This window comes from Garra rufa, chromosome 22, assembly GCF_049309525.1.
Source record: "Garra rufa chromosome 22, GarRuf1.0, whole genome shotgun sequence".
NCBI lineage: Eukaryota > Metazoa > Chordata > Actinopteri > Cypriniformes > Cyprinidae > Garra > Garra rufa.
Window position 1 is genome coordinate 11,724,910 of NC_133382.1, and position 15,949 is coordinate 11,740,858.

Below are 15,949 nucleotides of genomic sequence, written 5' to 3' on the forward strand. Positions count from 1 at the left end.
CTATTACAGAAGGTTCAAATGCTCACTAATGCTTCAGAAGGAAATAAGATGCATTAAGAGCCAGGGGGTAAAAACTTTTGAACAGAATGAAGATTTGTAATTTTATTCTTATTTTGCCTAAATATCATATTTTTTCATTAGTACTGCCCTTCAGAAGCTACAGAAGATACTTACATGTTTTCCAGAAGACAACATTACATTTACCCTGATCTTCAAACCCCTGGCTCTCAATGAATCATGTTCCCTTTTGAAGCATCAGTGAGCGTTTGAACCTTCTGTAATATTTGCATATGAGTCCCTCAGTTGTCCTCAGTGTGAAAAGATGCATCTCAAAATCATAAAATCTTCAAAAATCACCAAACAAACCAAACTAACAAAAAAACACAGATGTGGATCACAGTATTACAAATCAAATGTTATATGTTAACATCTTTTGTGTGAAATATCTAATTCAGGTCAGTATTAAATAAAAAATGACATGCATTTTGTATGATCCCTCTTATTTTGGTAATATAATTAACATTTTGCAGATTCTGCAAGGTGTATGTAAACTTTTGACTTCAACTGTAAATACATATGCTACCTCAAAAACTGAACAGATGAAGTCTTCCTAGTAAATAGTATGTTATTTCCCTCCCTCTCCTTTAGTTGTGTCTCTCCATGTCTGTTTTTGTAGAAGTTATGTGGCTATGTTTTGTTTCTGTGTATGTGTGTGATTAAATTTAGAGTGGATTGATGGCTGTGTATCAGACTAATGGAAAGCTTTTTACAGAGCTCATATATGGCTGAATCAGTAATGTCTTCCCAAGCCCTGCATTAACACACACACACACACACACACACACACACACACACACACACACACACACACACACACACACACAAACACACACGGAAAACCAGAGATGTAAGGCAGCGGACAAAGAGTGGAGGTAAAGCAGGATATCTGAGAGTAGATGAGATGAAATTGCGGCATAAAACAGAACCAGATGAGACTCTTTGATAATAATCAGCACAATCATTTGTACACATCAACTTCTAATCAAAATGGACCTTTTTACATTATAACAGAGTTGTTGGTCTTATTGTGAAATGATTCATTAGTAAACATCATTACAAAAAACTTTGCTTTTAGAATCTTTCATCAAAATTTATGGTTTGACAGTAACAATGCGTCACTACCCCAAGGCCAGTGCTGTGCTGCCACTGAAAATTTTACATTTGTTACATTCCATTTAATTTTTTATGCCTTTCCAACACAAATGTTTTGACTGTTTTGTGTGACTTATCTAATCTTATTTATTTGGCTACCATAGATAAGGTTTTGCAATGAGGCTTTGCATAAATGCGCTGCAAAAAAAGCTTTTCTTACTTAGATTTGTCTTGTTTCCAGCCAAAATATCAAAAAAATTCTTAAATCAAGAAGGATTTATCAAGAAATAATTTTTTTTTGTTTTCAGAAAAAAACAACTAAAAAGTAAGTGATTTTTTGCTTAGAACAAGCCAAATAATCTGCCAATGGGGTAAGCAAGAAAATCTTATTTCAAACAGAAAACAAGATTATTTTTCTTACCCCATTGGCAGATTATTTCGCTTGTTTCAAGGAAAAACACTTAATTTTTACTTTTTTTTTTTTTTAAACAAGACCACCATTTTTACTCGTCTAGAAAATCCTTCTTGATTTAAAGGAGTAGTTCACTTTCAGAACAAAAATTTACAAACAATGTGCTCACCCCCTTCATCCAAGATGTTCATGTCTTTCTTTCTTCAGTCGTGAAACAATTATGTTTTTTGAGGAAAGCATTTCAGGATTTCTCTCCATATAATGGACTTCTATGGTGCCCCCGAGTTTGAACTTCCAAAATGCAGTTTAAATGCAGCTTCAAAAGGCTCTAAATGATCCCAGCCGAGGAAGAAGGGTCTTATCTAGCGAAACGATCAGTTATTTTCTAAAAAACATTTACAATTTATATACTTTTTAATCTCTACACAGAGTACACACGGGGCTAGACAAGACAAGCATTTGAGGTTAAAAAGTATATAAATTGTATTTTTTTTTTTAAATAACCGATCGTTTCGTTAGATAAGGCCCTTCTTTCCTCGGCTGTGATCGTTTAGAGCCCTTTGAAGCTGCGTTTTGAAAGTTCAAACTCGGGGGCACCATAGAAGAAATTTCCTTACAACTGAAGAAAGAAAGACATGAACATCTTGGATGACAAGGGGGTGAGTACATTATCTGTAAATTTTTGTTCTGAAAGTGAACTACTCCTTTAAGAATTTTTAGATATTTTGGCTGGAAACAAGACATAAATCTAAGTAAGAAAAGCATTTTTTGCAGTGTGGCTTATGATGGTCTTGAAAGCATCAGAAAGAATGTGTTAAAAACTAGTCCGTAATGTTTTGCATCATATGCCATCACTTTCCAACAAAAATGTTTCTTAATGGAGTAACATCACAGCAGTATAATTTTCAGCTTGTTGTTTTGTTTTGTCCTTTTGTATAGATAAATCGATAGATAGATAGACAGACAGACCAGCACATGAGACCTAAATCCAAGAAAACCTGTAATACCTGCAGAGAGCTATCTGTTACATTCCCATTTGTCTCACTGACAGTTAATCGCCTGGTGTGTGACCTCCAAAATGATGTGACCTGCATCTTTACTTCATCTGCACTTAGTTTACTTCATCTGAACTTGCAAAAAAGTTAATGTCAATAGAAAAAATCAATAGAGAATGTCTCTATGTGAGAAACAATTTGAGATATTAAAGATGTCTTATTTGTTATTCTTCTTTCCTGCGGGTTCACAGCGGTGATGGATGGATTGATGGCGCTGACAGAGGAGTGTCAGGACAGAGAAGAGAAAGAACAGGCAGCAAACTAAAGAAATGTGTGTTTGTAAAGGTCTTTCCCTTTGGAGAAACGCCAGCTCACTGAATCTAAACCACATGGTCTCACTGACTGGCATCAACACACACATATGTGTTCGAGCACATGTTCAACTCCTGCTGTCCACCCACACATAAAACCAGCAGCAAGTAAACACACACACGCGCACACACACACAGAGTGTATAATTGACTGTGAGCTGATGTATTATTCTGACCTACATTACTCTATGTGTGTGTGTGATGTATTTGATGGACTTGGCTTGTGCTGAATGCTATATAATGCTTCAGCACACAGTCAATTCTCTCATTGTTTGTCTCACAAACGCGCTTCTGTCTGTTTCTCTCACACACCTGTAGGACTGAAGATTGTTTAATTGGGCTTTTTTACAGTTTCTAGTTTTCCTATTGAAATGCCAAACATATTTTTTAGCTGGTAAGCTAAGTACTAAATAAAGCTGCAGGATAGTAAGCTACAAAATGTTTTGTTGCAGTGAGTTCATAGACATGAATGGTACTTTGAGCATGTCGCTTGTTGAGTAGAGGTGTGCTATTAGTTTTTACAAGATGAGACTTTTTTCGGTTGATAAAACTGGGGCAAATTCAAAGGCAGCATTGCATGTGCCTTTTAGAGAGACTGATTTGAATACAATCCTAGAATGCATTGTGAAATAGAGAGAGAAAAAATCCAAGCTGGTGGATGAAAAAAAAAGCCAATGAAGTTCTTAGAAATGCATATTTTTTTATATATTTATGTTAGGAATTGTAAAAATATCTTCATGGAACATGATCTCTACTAAATATCCTAATGATTTTTAGCATAAAGAAAAATAGATAATTTTTTATATATTGTTGGCTATTGCTACAAACATACCGGTGCTACTTAAGACTGTTTTTTTTTTTTGTGGTACAGGGTCACATACACTCTTAAAAACAAAGATGCTTTAAAAGGTTCTTCACAACGATGCCATAGAAGAACCATTTTCGGTTCTACAAAGAACCATTCAGTCAAAGGTTCTTTAAGGAACCATCTCTTAACTTTTTATAATCTGAAGAACCTTCTTTTGCCACAAAGAACCTTCTGTGAAACAGAAAGGTTCTTTAGATCTTAAAGGTTCTTTATGGAACCATTTAGACAAAAAAAAGGTTATTCTATGGCACCTTTATTTTTAAGAGTGTATTAGAAACCATTTCAGTTGCTGCCATAGAAGACTATGTATGTACTGCGGAAGCTTACTAGATTTTGTAACAGAGTATGTCTTTGCGTATGAGAAGAACTCAGCTTAGACAAAGCAACATGCTAGACTCTCTCTCTCTCACACACACACACACACACACACACACACACACAGTCAGACACAATGGACATTAGTCTCTCAGCTTGTGTCAGACTAGAAGGGATGGATGAATGAATGCTACAAGGGAGGAGGGATGAAAAATGGACCTCGTCCTGTTTTTCTTTTCCCCCAGCCCCCTTCCTCTCTCTCTCTCTTTCCCCTACCTCTTCCTTTCCTAACTGCTTTGCTTTTGTCTTCTTCTCCTCCAAATATTTCTCTCATACATGCACGAACACATTTTAACCAGTGACATATTAGCTTTGTTCCAAAACCTAGTGAGTATGCTGAATGCTGTCTAGATACTTAAGGAAGTACTTTCTAAGGAAGCTTGCTAACTAAAATGAAAACTCACAAGTCATTGATTTTAACCGCTGTGTATATAGGTGGTAACCTTTATGTAACATAAATAGCTTGTAGACAAAACTAGTCATATGGGTCAATATTTGGCTGAATAAATAGGCTTTCAATTGATGCATGGTTTGTTAGGATAGGACAATATTTGGCCGAGATACAACTATTTGAAAATCTGGAATCTGAGAAAATCGCCTTAAAAGTTGTCAAAAAGAAGTTCTGAGCAATGCATATTACTAATCAAAAATTTAGTTTTGATATATTTACGGTAGGAAATTTACTAAATATTTTCATGGAACATGATTTTTACTTAATATCCTAATGATTTTTGGCATAAAAGAAAAATCCATAATTTTGACCCACACAATGTATTTTTGGCTATTGCTACAAATATTCTCATGCTACTTAAGGTTTTGTGGTCCAGGTTCACGTTTGTCTTACAATTGACTGTAATAGAATTTAGGTTTAGCATGTTGCTAAGCTAATAACACATTACTCTAATAAGCCTAACACATTTGGGTATAACTTCAATTGGTAATTAGATTGAACTGTTTTAATCAGAACTTTTTGGTATTGAATAAAATGTGAGTGTAATTTAAATGAACATTTCCTTTCTTTATCTGCCATTTTGTTAAGTAGTTATTTGCAATGCATTATTGGGTTTTACTTACCTAATTTACCCAAAATAAGGTATTTTAGAAGGCAGAATAATTATTCTAACAATGTTTTGGAATATCCTTTAATTGGAATAATTTAATGTGAAGTATTTTAGTTAATATTGACATATGGGTTTTGCAGACTTCGGTGTCTTGGCAAATCTGTGCACAGTTTGAAACATTGTTGAGATAAGTTTTGAAACTAGAGGAGACACATGAGATTACTTGCCTCTTTTTCTCAAGAGAAACAGAGTATTCAAAGGTCTCCATGTAATCTTCAAAGAAGCAACTGAGAATTTGAAAAGATATCATTTGTTATATTTCTTTCTGAATGGAAACTCTATAAAAATCAAAAAACATATGTGTGACGTGCTTTCTCTTTTCTGTTCTAGCAACAACCATATGTGATCTGTAAAAATTGACCCCTCAGAAGATGAATGCAATAAACCAGGTATGGTAGTAACAATCAGTAACACTTAAGTATAGGGACCAATTCTTACTATTAACTAGTTGCTTATTAACATCCCTGCTGAAAAAAACAGCTAAAACCAGCCTAGGCTGGTTGGCTGGTTTTAGCTGGTCAACCAAGCTGGTTTTAGCTGGTCAGCAGGCTGGTTTTAGGCTGGCCAGGCTGGAAGACCAGCTAAAACCAGCTTAAACCAGCTAAGACCAGCCCACCAGCCTAGGCTGGTTTTAGCCGTTTTTTTTTTCAGCAGGGATGCCTATTAATAACATATTGGCTGTTTATTAGTACATATAAAGCATTTATTCTGCATGACCACATTCTACATCCCTAATCCTAATACACAAACTTAACAACTACCTTACTAACTATTAATAAGCAGCAAATTAGGACTTTATTGAGACAAAAGTCTTAGTTAAAGGTCCCATATTGTCAAAATCGAAATTTCCTGGCTTTTTTCATGATAACTAAGGTCTAGGGGCTATGTAACTACCATATGAGTTTCAAAACAGTCAATCCACAGTAAACTGCACACAGCCTGCTTAAAGTAGCTGTTCATTTTCACGAGCCGCTGTGACTTCCGTAACGATGTGACGTCCAATCTACTCAGTCACCACCTTCAGTCACCACCCCGAACACCAATCACGTCCCACCCTCCTTTTGTCAAACCCAGACAACAACGCATCCATTCCATTATTGAGCAACAACAACACGAAAACAAGTGGAGAAAACCCTGTTCAGTCGATAGATGTCAAGCTACGATCATTACACAGGCTTCAGAACAACGTTAATATAAGAGACCAGTGGCACGTCAGCTTCAGCCTTTTTTCACACAGCGATTCCGGTAAATACACGGATAATTTTTCCCACGATTTGTTCCGGAATTGTTTGATTTGGTTCATTCACAGTTGTTTTCTGGAATCTGTGCGTGCTTTACACACAAACCATAAAGACATGTGACATTTGGATGTGAGATGTAATGCGACGCGTATGTTTCACGAAACTGAAACTAACCTGAACAATCTGTGCTTCAGCGCTGATAGTGAGGAGCTGGCTCTGCCTGATCGCCGCTTCATTCCACTTTGCACGTATTTTTTTGTTGTGAAGAGTCGCAGGGTAACGTGCATCATCACTACAACACTGCCTTTATGGCTCTGGCTTTTGTTCACACAGCGCTCGTTCCCGTAATTTTCCAGAATCAGCGCGCATTGTGAAAGGGGCTTTACTAAAGCAACAGTTATGTAGCTTACTGCATTCGGTGTTTGAAAAAGAAAAAACATTAATGATCATTCTGAAATATCCTGTTGAGTATCAGCAGGCTGAGGCTAGGCTCTCTATATTGCTCTGAGCTCGCTTACAGCATACATGACCGTAGTTACCTGTGATTGGCCTGGTTGTGCGTCACTCAGAAAACAACAGGCCAATCAGAAGAGAGGCTCATGAATATTAATTAGATGGGCCAAAATCGACCTGTTTTTGACAGAGCTCCTAAAAAAGGAGCTGTAAAAATATATTGAGATGGATTTTGGCACTTATACCGCAAATATATATTCTTAAGTCAACAACTAAAATAAACCTCCAGAAATGTGTACAATATGGGACCTTTAATGGTTTATTAATAGCGAGAGTTGAACCTTAAAATAAAGTGTGACCCAACAATCTTACTCACAAATTACCAAGAATTATGAACTTTTCTTAGTCACAAAACAAATTTTCTGCAAAAATCCAAAAGCCAAAAGCCACTATTGGATTTTTTTGTCAAGGGAACCAGGGTGTTAACTTCTGGCTTGTCCTATGATATTACGTTATCCCTGTATTGCACTATTATTTCATTGTTATAACTAATGCAGTACAGTACTTGGCAATCTTTTTTTCAGTATTGTACATTACAAAACAACTCTACTAACAATAGTAGTAATGCTTGCTTCAAAAGCACCACTATAAAATCTAAAATCTAAAACAATACATTTAAATTCATTCACCAGAGTTAACACTTTTGACAGCAACTAAAGCAGTGGTGTCTTAACATTGTATTACTCAGCTAGACTGAAATCTAGGCCACTCCAGGACAAGTTATTTTTGGTTTTTAGCCATTTTTGAGTTGCCTTTGCTGTATGTTTCTGTCATGATTGGGGCTGTGGGGTTTCCCTCAGCCACCTGAGGTCGCTTTCCTGCACTGCACTCCTGGTTGTCACTTGTCTTTGTCATTAGCACTAATCACCCACATCTGTTCACTATCAGGACTATAAGTACCCTTCACTGCTCATTCTGCTTTATGTCTGCATTGTCTCGTGTTATGTGTGTTCCGGAATTCTCTGATCTTTGCTTATGTTCTAGATTTTGGTTTATTTTGTGATTAAGTTCTTAGTTTGTGCCGTGTTGGCCTTTTGTTTGTTTATTTTGTGTTATATCTTTATTAAATCATTTCTTACCCGCTTTTGGACCCAGACCTCATCTCTGTACCGTGACAGAATGCAGACATCACTGATGGGTCCAGCGGGGAGGATTTTTTTTGAAGAGGCGGCGGACGCACGTTTGGGGCCGGCGACCATCCGCTCTGTTCCTGACACTGCCGGGATGTCCTTCGAGGCGGCGTCGGCCAAGCGGTTTGAATTTATTTATGCCTGCTTGGCCAGCGCCGAGGCTGCACGGAAGGGTCCCTGCTTTGTGGCGGGGGCGGAGACGATCTTTCGCGGGGAGGCTGCAACGTCCGCTATTCCCGTGCCCGAGGCGGCAACATCTGCTATCTCCCTGTCCGAGGCGGCGAAGTCCGTTATCTCCCTGTCCGAGGCGGCGACGACCACTATCTCACTGCCCGAGGCGGCGACGTTCGCTATCTGCCTGCCCGAGGCGGCAACATCCGCTATCTCCGTGCCTGAGGCGGCAACATCTGCTATCTCCGTGCCTGAGGCGGCGAAGTCCGTGATCTCACTGCCCGAGGCGGCGACGTTCGCTATCTGCCTGCCCGAGGCGGCAACGTCCGCTATCTGCCTGCCCGAGGCGGCAACGTCCGCTATCTCCGTGCCCGAGGTGGCAACGTCCGCTATCTCCGTGCCCGAGGCGGCGTCGTCCGCTATCTCCCTGCCCGAGGCGGCAACGTCCGCTATCTCCGTGCCTGAGGCGGCGATGTCCGCTGTCTCCCTGCCTGGGGCGGCGACGTCCGCTATCTCCGTGCCTGACGCGGCGACGTCCACCGTCTCCGTGCCTGATGCGGCGACGTTCGCCATCTCCTTGTCTGACGCGGCGACGTCCGCTATTTCCCTGCCTGATGCGACGACGTCCGCTAACTCCGTGCCTGACGCTGTGACGTTCGCTATCTCCTTGCCTGAGGCAACGACGTCGGCTGAGGCTTTGCTGGCGGCAAGGCATGCTTGCGGGACCCCGCTGCACGGTCCTGGCCCGCCATCCCTCCCCCTGACTTGCCTTCCTCCGTACCTCCTCCCTCCAGACTTTGGGAACGTCTGGAAGCCGTTCCGTAGGGAGGGGGTACTGTCATGATTGGGGCTGTGGGGTTTCCCTCAGCCACCTGAGGTCGCTTTCCTGCACTGCACTCCTGGTTGTCACTTGTCTTTGTCATTAGCACTAATCACCCACATCTGTTCACTATCAGGACTATAAGTACCCTTCACTGCTCATTCTGCTTTATGTCTGCATTGTCTCGTGTTATGTGTGTTCCGGAATTCTCTGATCTTTGCTTATGTTCTAGATTTTGGTTTATTTTGTGATTAAGTTCTTAGTTTGTGCCGTGTTGGCCTTTTGTTTGTTTATTTTGTGTTATATCTTTATTAAATCATTTCTTACCCGCTTTTGGACCCAGACCTCATCTCTGTACCGTGACAGTTTCAAGTCATTTTCATTGTCCTGAAGGAAAAAACATGTTGCAGTTGGCATTAGTGCTGCAATTCTGTCTCCGGTCTGTGACAAAGATATGCCTCCCCTAAGCATGAGACTTTGCAGTTGAGGTTTTATTCCTCCTCTTGAAAACATTTGTGTTTTGGAGCTTGTCATAAATCGCTTAATAAGTCAATGAGAAATTAGAGAAATTACAATGTACCCTATTTACCATTCCACATGTTTATAAAATAAACCTGCTCTGTCTCTGAAATGAATTCCCTTTTCTCATTCCCACTTTTTACAATCCAATTAATTTCCAAAAGATAAAATCAAGTATTCACTTTTTTCCCTAACTGGATGTCCTATTTCACTCAGAAATATGTCAAATTTCAAAAGAAAACTGGGTTGCAAATCACGGTTCAGGTAGATTTTTTCCCTCTTGATAAATTCAACAAATTTCTGATTGAATATCATGTTGCATTTGGAAAGTAAGTAAAATGACTTCCATTGTTGACTTTCCAAAACTCTACCTTTCTAACTTTTTTGCCCTTGTCGCTGAATGGAGAATAAGGGCTCAGTTACCAATATAGGCACATGTTAGCACTTTTTTGATATGTTATCCTAAAAAATACACGCCAAACACTCCAAGCCAATCCTTATAACTGGTCCCTGGCCCTGGTCACACCTACAGTTTTATAGCACTAATTTTTATTACGGAAAGTTTTAAACATACGCATTGGACCATGCAGACGAGCCCTTAGTGAATACTCATATGTGTCTCTGCGGTGCTGTAACATAATATCTTACTACCATTTTACTCATACTATTTCTGCAGTATGCAGATGTATACTGTTCTTCCAGTATGCATACAACTCCCAAATCTCTTTTTATAAGGCTCCTATAAAAATATTACTGGGCATTTTTGAAAATAAAGCATTAACAGTGCTGGGTAGATTACTTACAAATTGTATTACTAATTTGTAGTAACATAGTAGTAACATAATCTGTTGGATTACACATATTAGGTAATGTATTATGATTACTTTTGATCTAACTCGTAATAAAACATTTTCCACTCTTTGTTATCAACATCAAAAAGTGCATACTCATTTAAAATAAAGAAAAAATCTCAGGTGGACTTAGAGGTTTTGCATCTGAATTCTTCATTTGTAGAGCAGGCAAATGTCTGTTGGCCAATCAGTCAAACGTTTTTTTGGAAAAAAAAAATAATAATATATCAGTCTATTACAAGTTCTTTTCACACCCTTAACGTTGTAATCTATGATACTGATGGATCATTTGCTTATTAGAGCGGTTCTTGGAATTGCTTAATTTTGTTATATGATCCGGTATTGCGAATGTTGTGTGCCTCACTCAAATACAGTCGACCCATGCTGGGAGCTTTTGTACGCAATGCTGTGTGTATTTCCCAATGGATAAGCCGTGCTGTTTGATTACCCATGATAACGCATGTGTGTAGCAGAGTCATGCTGTGTGTATTGTTTGATAAGCCATAATCATAAATCCTAAAAGCTAATCACTCGCCCACTCTGCACCCAATCAAAACACAGCCACATTACCCAGCGTTGGGCGCTATTGAGCTATCCATCATGAGTAATATCAGTGCCCTGTGTGCGTGAGAGAGAATAAGAGAAAGATGTTGTTTCCCGTTGAGTTTTTTATGGGTGTGCGTCAGCTTGTGGGGGCTAGTTTTGTTTGTAATATGAGGTTGTGTATGTGCTCACCCAAAAATGTAAACACTCATGTTCCAATTTCTTTTTTTTAGTTGATATGTTTAAGAATCTGCAAGGTGCTCTTTTCCATACAAAGCAAGTATATAGTGACCAAGACATGTACTCATATACACTGGAAGAAAAAAAAATCCATATGAAATGGAAAAGGTACTGGTAATGTTACGCCAGGACATTATCCATTAAGTTTATGGACATTTCCTTGGTGGCACTTTATTTTATGGTGATGTTGTAACTGTGTAATTACACAAATTATTACTGGATAATATTAATTAAGCACATGTACTTACTTTAGACAGATATATTACGGTTAAAGTCCATGTAAAGGCAATTCAGAGAATTGTTTTTAAAACCAGTGTAAGTGTTAGAAATGTATTGCTAAAAACATGTTACAAAGACTGAGAACTATGTAGTACTAAATTGTGGAGTAAGACAGTTAAACAGTTTTTCACCGTTTTCAAAAAATGTCTGAAATCATGTCTCAATGACACACTGGAGAAACTGAGCATGGCCCTTGCCATAACACTGTAATAACTAGAGTGCATTAGAGTCTTTACTGCTACTACAGTCTGCAGTTTGCTTGCTAGCTATGTCTTCGTTACGTAGGACGAAGGCAGGACATCCAAACGCTCACCTATCATATATCAACCTCAAATATGGCTTTTCATCTGAAAGATGTATGTAGTAGCAACTTTACATGGGCGCTCAATCTAATGTTACCCTAGAAAAATATGTGCTATTGAAGTGTCTGTGCAAAGTGTGTAGCTGAATAGTAGCGCACTCCCTGCATGACAGATGGAGACGCTAGTGCGTTCACTAGCTCTTAAAATACTCCGTCATTTTTGGTTATACCGATAAGAGTAATACACCTTTCGAATCTGTAAAGACTTCACATTTATTTGTACACACTCACAATAAGGAAACGTTGCGCTTTTGTAAAATAATGAAAGCAAACAGGATGTTCTTTCTGCTGTCTTGGTCTCTGTGAACTTAAGCGCAAAACTTCGAAACTGTATACTTGCCTTACAGACATGAAAATTAAATAAAGAGTGGAATGTCTACTTTTAAATGAACCAATTCAAAAAGAAAACAAATATTGTCCAAATATGTAATCCGCATTAAACATGCAGGCGCATCCACTACTGTGGAGATGACGAGTCAGTGTCGCCGACTTCATCTCATAAGCCGAAATCAAAGAAAGTACTAGTTTATCAATAAATTATTAAAACATTAATGCAGTCTCTTTACTGTTTTTCCCTGACACATTCAGAATTATTATATCTGCCAGAAGCTGTGGCAAGCTTTTTTTGCTTGCACTTGAGTGCTTATTTGGCTATGTATGTAAGGCCCATTATTATGATTTATATGGTTTGTTAATAAGCTTACGACTAATAGTCAACTAATGCTTAAAATGAACGACTAACAGTCGATCAGAAAAATCTTTAGTTGAGGGCAGCCCTACTCAGAACACATTTAATATTGCATTACATGGACTTTTAATTTTGTAAGGTTAGTTGCTCAAAATTATGCATCATTTTATGTTTTTACAATAGGAGGTAAAAAAACACGTAACTTTGTGACCTTTGAATAAAATATTGCCGTTCTCTTTACACAACACTATGCAATTTGTAATTCAAAATACACAAAACATACCTCAATAAATTAAAACAAAATTCCTTTATATTAACACAGTACATTCTTCCAGAGTACATATTTTTATGGACTTTTTCCCTCAGTGTATTTAAGGAAAGAAGCACCCCAAAGGAAAAAGTTTGCAAACAAAAGAAATATTCACCAATATATGTAACAAATCTGTTAGGATTATCATCACCCAGTGTTAAAATTTAAATTTAGAAACTGTCTAATCGTTTTTGCATTCCACTGTGCTGTTTTTTTTTTTTCATGTTTTTCCATGATTGATGCACTTAGTTCTTGTGCATGACACAGTGTTCCAAAAATGCAGCGCACAAGATAAAAGAAGTTTTAAAACTTTTAAAAAACCTTGTTTTTTCATTCCTCTACCCTGCTTTTTGGATTTTTAAAGTCATTTGCTACATTCCAAAAATTCATGCATTCAAGTATTCTTGATATTCATGTGATAGCTTTGCATAAGAAAACACTCAAATTTATGTTTAGCTGATTATCTATCTCAAATTCCATTTGCATATGCACAAAATCAAACTTGGCATGTCAAAGATTTTAAATAATTGACTAAATGGCACACACCAAGTTAGATTATCAGCAGTTTAAATAAGATTATTTTGAAAAGAGCAGCATGAACATTCTGCTAAACATCTCTTTTTGTGTTCCAATGAAGAAAATCATAGGAACAAGTATATGATATATGTAAATGATGACAGAATGTTCACTTTTGTGTGAATCATCCCTGATGTTTTTTTTTCTGTGCTGTTCTGCAGCCCAAAAATACATAGAAATGTGTTTTTTTTTTCTCCTCCTTGGGTGGGTGTGGCTTGTATGCAGCAGTCTATTTGTCCCTTATCCAATCATCTGGCTCATCTGGGTTGGTGCGGGGGCGGGCGGGGCGGGTGGTGTAATGACAGACGCCGGTGCGTGTGAGTTAAGGGTAGCGGTGGCGATGGCAGTTGCGGTGTCATTAGCGTGCGCCCTCGAGGAGAGATTAGTCTGATTTATGGTGAGCGACGCTAATGGAACAGATATGGCTGCTCTCGCACCCTGCCATCCACGCTAATGAAAGTTTTGTGCAAATGTGAAAGAGAGCGCTGCAGAGCTGAGGCTCTCACCAGCACAACATCACCTCTTTGTTTTAGTCTTTAATTCAGTCTTTATGTAAGTGACTTCAGGTTGAATATTTCACTCTGTCATTAGTGCAGTGTCCTTTTAGTGTGTCTTACGTCAACTTTTAATAAAGCAGTAGGTGTTTTTTTTTTTACTACAGTTAAAGGGTTTAAAGCAAAACAATCTCAACCATTATAAAATGTACACAACTTTGCAACACTGCCTTTATTATTCAACCCAGGCGCATTGGGAAAATTATTTAACAAACTCTATTACATTGATTCACATTTCACAACACTTTCAAAATGAAATGTCCAGTGAGTGACACTAAAAGGATGTTCAGTTTATCTAAAACAGATACAGATGAAACATGAATCTGGCAAAGTTTTATTACATTGTTCTTGCACATATTGTGGCAGTTCATAAATTAAATGTACGGTGAGTGGCGCTAAAAGGTTAATGCTCTATTGTGTTAAAAAATAACACACTGCCACATTAAACCATATGCTAAACCTAAACGATAAAAAAGCAAGTGTGACTGTGAGATTTTAGCATTTTAGCTAGCTTCTAAATGTGTTTTAACTCCTTTATTGTGACTCATGTTTCACAGGACTGGTACCAGAGTGCTTTGCATTACAAGTAAAGCACTGTATCAGGTGCGCTACTGAGCAAGTTTACTACATCAGAAAAGCCATGCATATTGAGCTGGTTATGTGATGTAGGTGTCGAAAATTTAAAAAATCTGTATTTGTTTACCAAATTTGCACTATGGGTAAAAGAGTTTTTACGTTGCAACAATATTTTTGCATGGGATGACATAAAAACAAGTCTTTATTAATCAACAATCTGCCCCTGTTATCATAATTAGTGTAAAAGCAATAAAAGTGTATTGCTTTTTTTTATTTTTTATTTAGCAATGTCACAATATTATGAGGCTTCCATAATGTTTTTGGAAAAGACAATGGGCGGGACATGCTCCTGCAAACTTTCAAATTAAAGTTAAGTAACTGTCCATAACTACTATTTTATAAATACTGAATATTTAACATACTGATAAAGGTGAGTTCTTAATATTAATAAGCTGATTTTAGAGACAGAATGTGATTGGTTCTCATGGGTGCTGTATGATTCATGTCTCACAACACTTTCAAAATGAAATGTCCAGTGAGTGACACTAAAAGGATGTTCAGTTTATCTAAAACAGATACAGATGAAACATGAATCTGGCAAAGTTTTATTACATTGTTCTTGCACATATTGTAGCAGTTTGTAAATTAAATGTACGGTGAGAGGCACTAAAAGTTTAATGCTCTATTGTGTTAAAAAATAACACACTGCCACATTAAACCATATGCTAAACCTAAACGATAAAGTAAAAAAAAAGCAAGTGTGACCTTAAGATTTTAACATATTAGCTATAGTTTCTAAATGTGTTTTAACTCCTTTATTGTGACTCATGCTTCACTGGACTGGTACCAGAGTGCTTTGCATTATAAGTAAAGCACTGTACCAGGTGCGCTACCGAGCAAGTTTGCTACATCAGAAAAGCTATACATATTGAGCTGATTATGTGATGCAAGTGTCAAAAATTGTAAAAATCTGTATTCGTTTACCAATTTTGCACTATGGTTAAATGTTTTTTTGGTCGTAACATAGTATTTTGCAAGGAACAGCATGAAAACAAGTCTTTATTAATCGATAATCTGCCCCTGTCACTAGTGTTTATTTCAGTTAGAAACTCCTTATTTTTTTGTATAGGTATATTTTTCGAGTTTTTCAAACACTGCAATTAGAGGCACATTTTTACAATTACATAGGTTATTATTGCTTTATTATAGCATTGGTTTGATATAACAGTCTCCATGCTGATTGGTCAAAACAAAATAACCATTTGTTACAATTTAGCAATGTC

At 37.7% G+C, this 15,949-nt stretch overlaps 1 protein-coding gene across 2 annotated transcripts in view; it reads left to right on the forward strand.

The window, feature by feature from the left end:
- Positions 1–15,949, forward strand: part of raraa (retinoic acid receptor, alpha a) — a 202,946-nt gene that overhangs the window by 73,696 nt on the left and 113,301 nt on the right. Inside the window, exon 2 of one of the 2 annotated variants that reach the window (XM_073828113.1) lies at positions 5,625–5,683. The exons of the other annotated variant lie outside the window; for it this stretch is intronic. The gene's annotated coding sequence lies outside the window, so the exon portion shown is untranslated. The remainder of the gene's footprint in view (positions 1–5,624; positions 5,684–15,949) is intronic. 2 annotated transcript variants of the gene reach the window in all.